The sequence below is a fragment of the Poromitra crassiceps genome (genome assembly GCF_964638095.1).
Source record: "Poromitra crassiceps genome assembly, chromosome: 3".
In the NCBI taxonomy this organism is placed as follows: Eukaryota; Metazoa; Chordata; class Actinopteri; order Beryciformes; family Melamphaidae; genus Poromitra; species Poromitra crassiceps.
The window spans coordinates 82,376,860-82,380,263 of record NC_139625.1 but is presented as its reverse complement, the minus strand read 5'-3'; the positions used below and the strand labels follow the sequence as shown (position 1 = coordinate 82,380,263).

Sequence of the window (3,404 nt, the reverse complement as noted above, 5' to 3'; positions counted from 1 at the left end):
TAATCTAGCATTGATGCATTTCTACTTGAACATGTCAAATTTGGAATGTTTATAGAAGATAGCAACATATTTTTGGCAAAATATTGTATAGGCCTACACAAAATTTAAGGCACAACAGGGCTGTGTCTACCCAGTTGTAGCCTAATTTAACCTCTGGAACAATTGTTTTGTCCCTGGAATATAAATAAATAAATAAATAAATAAATAAAGTGCAAATAATAATAGGTAGATGTCCAAGAAGAATAAACGTGGGTCATTTATTCACTGGGTATGCAGTGTTATATTTTTCAGCCAGATGCAGGATGATGGCTCTCTCTCTCTCTCTCTCTCTCACTCTCTCTCTCTCTCTCTCTCTCTCTCTCTCTCTCTCTCTCTCTCTCTCTCTACTTTATTACACTGGTCAGGTCTGCACTGCAGTCTATATATCCCCCCCCCCCATGTCTCATCTGTATCCATTTGTCTGATGTTGTTTTTGTGTGTGTAATGTTAACAGTTTGAAATAAAGATTATTGGGAGGGGGGGGGGGGGCTTGAGAGTGACATGGGAAGTGAAGAATTTTGGCACTTTTGCGTTGCCGTAGTGTGACGTTGTGTCTGCGTCCAGGCCATTGAGGCTACGTGTGTCCTGGCGCCATTTTATGAATGGGATTTCAGGAAGCAAACATGCGCCGAGTACTGATAGCAACAATCTTTGAAAAAGTCGTTTTAAACCATGACTTGTCTTCACCTATCTACAAAACACAGGACTGATTATAAAAGCGATATACGGACAATAACAGACCGGTTGGTGGCGATCATCCGCTGCCTTCTTGCAACTTCATCACAAGAAAAACAAGACGTGCACGACAACAAAGAACACTGAAAACTTCGGGGCTCTTTGAAAAGCAGATCGGTAAGAATATTTAACGCTATATTTGTAAATCCTATTGTGCTCTGCTGCGATCTTACCATTAGCCATTTCGCTGGTTAGGCAGATAACAACAAGTTAGATGGCTAATAGTTAAATGACGTTGTGTAGACAGCTTTTTGTGTTACACATAGGCCTACAAGTAGCAGAGGCTAGCGTTAGCCACTCTACCCAGTGAAGAAATGCATGGGCCATCTACATCTTGTTAAAAACCTTCCACGTTTCTTGGAGTAAAACGTAAAAAGGCATCGGTTGCAAACATCTATTTTGTGCTCATTCTGGATATATCAATACACCATTTAACGGTGTTATTCGGCCGTTTAACGTTAACGTACATAATTCCGTTTGCTTTCGCGGCTATAAACAGACAATTGATTAAACTAACGTTACAGAGTACAGCCCATTGTTAGTGTGTTGCTGCTCACGTTAATTTACTGCGTGCATGTTCTTCTGTTTGCGTGCACGGCCATGTAAGATGAGATCAAAACTAACGTTACAGACCGTTACAGTCTGTGACTGTTAGTCTGTAAATCGTTTGTATTATTTATTTCCTTTTACCCCCACACTGATGCAAGCTCTATTTTGGACCAAACAGGCTTGAGATGAGCCATATGAAGCTGCTAGAGTCCAGCAGCTGCATAAATACAAAAATGTGAAATTATTATCGCTTATCGGACAAGAGAAGCAGATATTTGTCTGTTATAGGTATCAGCTCAAAAATCCCTCCTAGCAGCATCATAAAAGGCATTCAAATAGCTATTTTATTTTTCTAATGTAGCTCCCTTTGTTTGTTTCAGGTTGGGCCAATGGACAGCTTTGTCAGAGACACATTGGCGGAGTGGCAACTTCAAGACCTCGTAGATAGTTTTAAAGGTAAGGTTTCTATTTTATTTTTTATAAATATTCTTATGGAAAATTATTATTTCTTTAGCCATAGCTTGGCCTCGCCTGCCCTATTGACACGCCCGTGTGTGTGTGTGTTGCTCTCACTAAATATTATTGCATCAGTGATGTCACAATGCCTCCATGTGTATGTGTGTGTGTGCCCCCCGCCCCCCTTTTTGTTTTAATACATATAAAATTGTACTTCAACAAACTGTAATGACTAGTATTCATGTCCTCAATCTTTCTTGTTCACCTCTCGTCCATCTCTCTCCGCTGCATAGCTGGGTTTCGGAGGAGCCGGCCTTGTCCACCACGTGCAACGCCGTCAAAGAGAAAAAGACCTGTGACTCCCTCTGCCTGCAAGTGTTCTCGAGTCCAGGAGTCCAAGTCCAGGACTCGTGACTCGACTCGAGGCACTCGTGACTCGGACTTGGCTATCCGCCTCTTCAATGAGACCCGAAACCCTCCACAAGCCCATGCCCCCCATGGACTTATCCCACAGACACTTGAAGACACTTGACATCTTTCATATGGACATTATTATCCCACGGCCATGGACACAACCATTACACATCACTTAAGGACTTACTGGGCATTTTATGGACTTATTACACGCCACGGACATTTACATGGACTCCACTATGTCACTTTCAAGGTCTGTTACTTTGCACTTTAATGCAAATTAATTTGAAAATTGCCTTTCTGTCTGCCTGATTTGTATTGCTGCGCTGCATACTGCACAAAGACAAATTCCTCATTTGTAACATGTTCATTATGGCTATTAAGTAAGCTTGAATCTTGAGACTATTGTTTATTTATATACTAGACTCCCCCTGCTAGTATTGACTTACAATCATTACAGTCCTTGATAATTACCCACCTATAATAACACACAATTTTATATAAAATTTACTTTTTGGAACACGGTGGAAAAGGAATATCTATGATGTGCTGCTGTGCGTGACTTTATGCCTGTTTTCTATTTGTATCTTTATGACTGTTTTATTTGACTATTGCACTATTTAAGGCAGATTTTGCTTTGCTTTGTTTTTTTTTATACATTATTTTTGGCTTGATGTGTTTTTTTTTAATATATAGCCTACATAATATGCAACATATAGCTACAGAGTTGTCAAGTTTTTTGCTATTTGCAATGCACAGTTGTCAAATCATCATCCTTTGATTGATTTCTTATGTCCATAAATAAAATAACAAAAAGTTCACGGATCTGTTCTCCTTTAAATTATTATTGTTGTATGAATACTCACATGTTATCATTTAAATCATTGTAATTATGTGCATTATTGAAGTGGTTCTCAACCTTTTTTAACCAAGTAGACTACCTCAGAAATTACCACCATATTTAAGTATGAGAGGAAGGGAGCCCTGCCAGTGGAGAAGCACTGCATGCAAGCATTAGCATAACAATGTATATGGGGGCTGGGAGGTGCAATACCAGCGGCATGCCATCAGCGTGCCGTGCAAGGGCCGCTGGCTGTGTACGCTGGTGCCGCCAGCGGACCGCCAGCGAGCCACCCCGGCGGACCGCTGTTTCACCGACTAGCACGACCGCAGCGGAGCCGCTGCGGCTGCCGACGGTGGCCCGCCGAATT

The 3,404-nt window shown here is 41.2% G+C and overlaps 1 long non-coding RNA gene across 1 annotated transcript; it reads left to right on the top strand.

Moving 5' to 3' along the window:
- Window positions 1-655: 655 nt before the first annotated feature.
- Window positions 656-2,962, top strand: LOC310774053. Its single transcript, XR_014552573.1, has 3 exons — window positions 656-891; window positions 1,704-1,779; window positions 2,073-2,962. It is a non-coding gene; the product is annotated as an uncharacterized lncRNA (long non-coding RNA).
- Window positions 2,963-3,404: the final 442 nt, after the last annotated feature.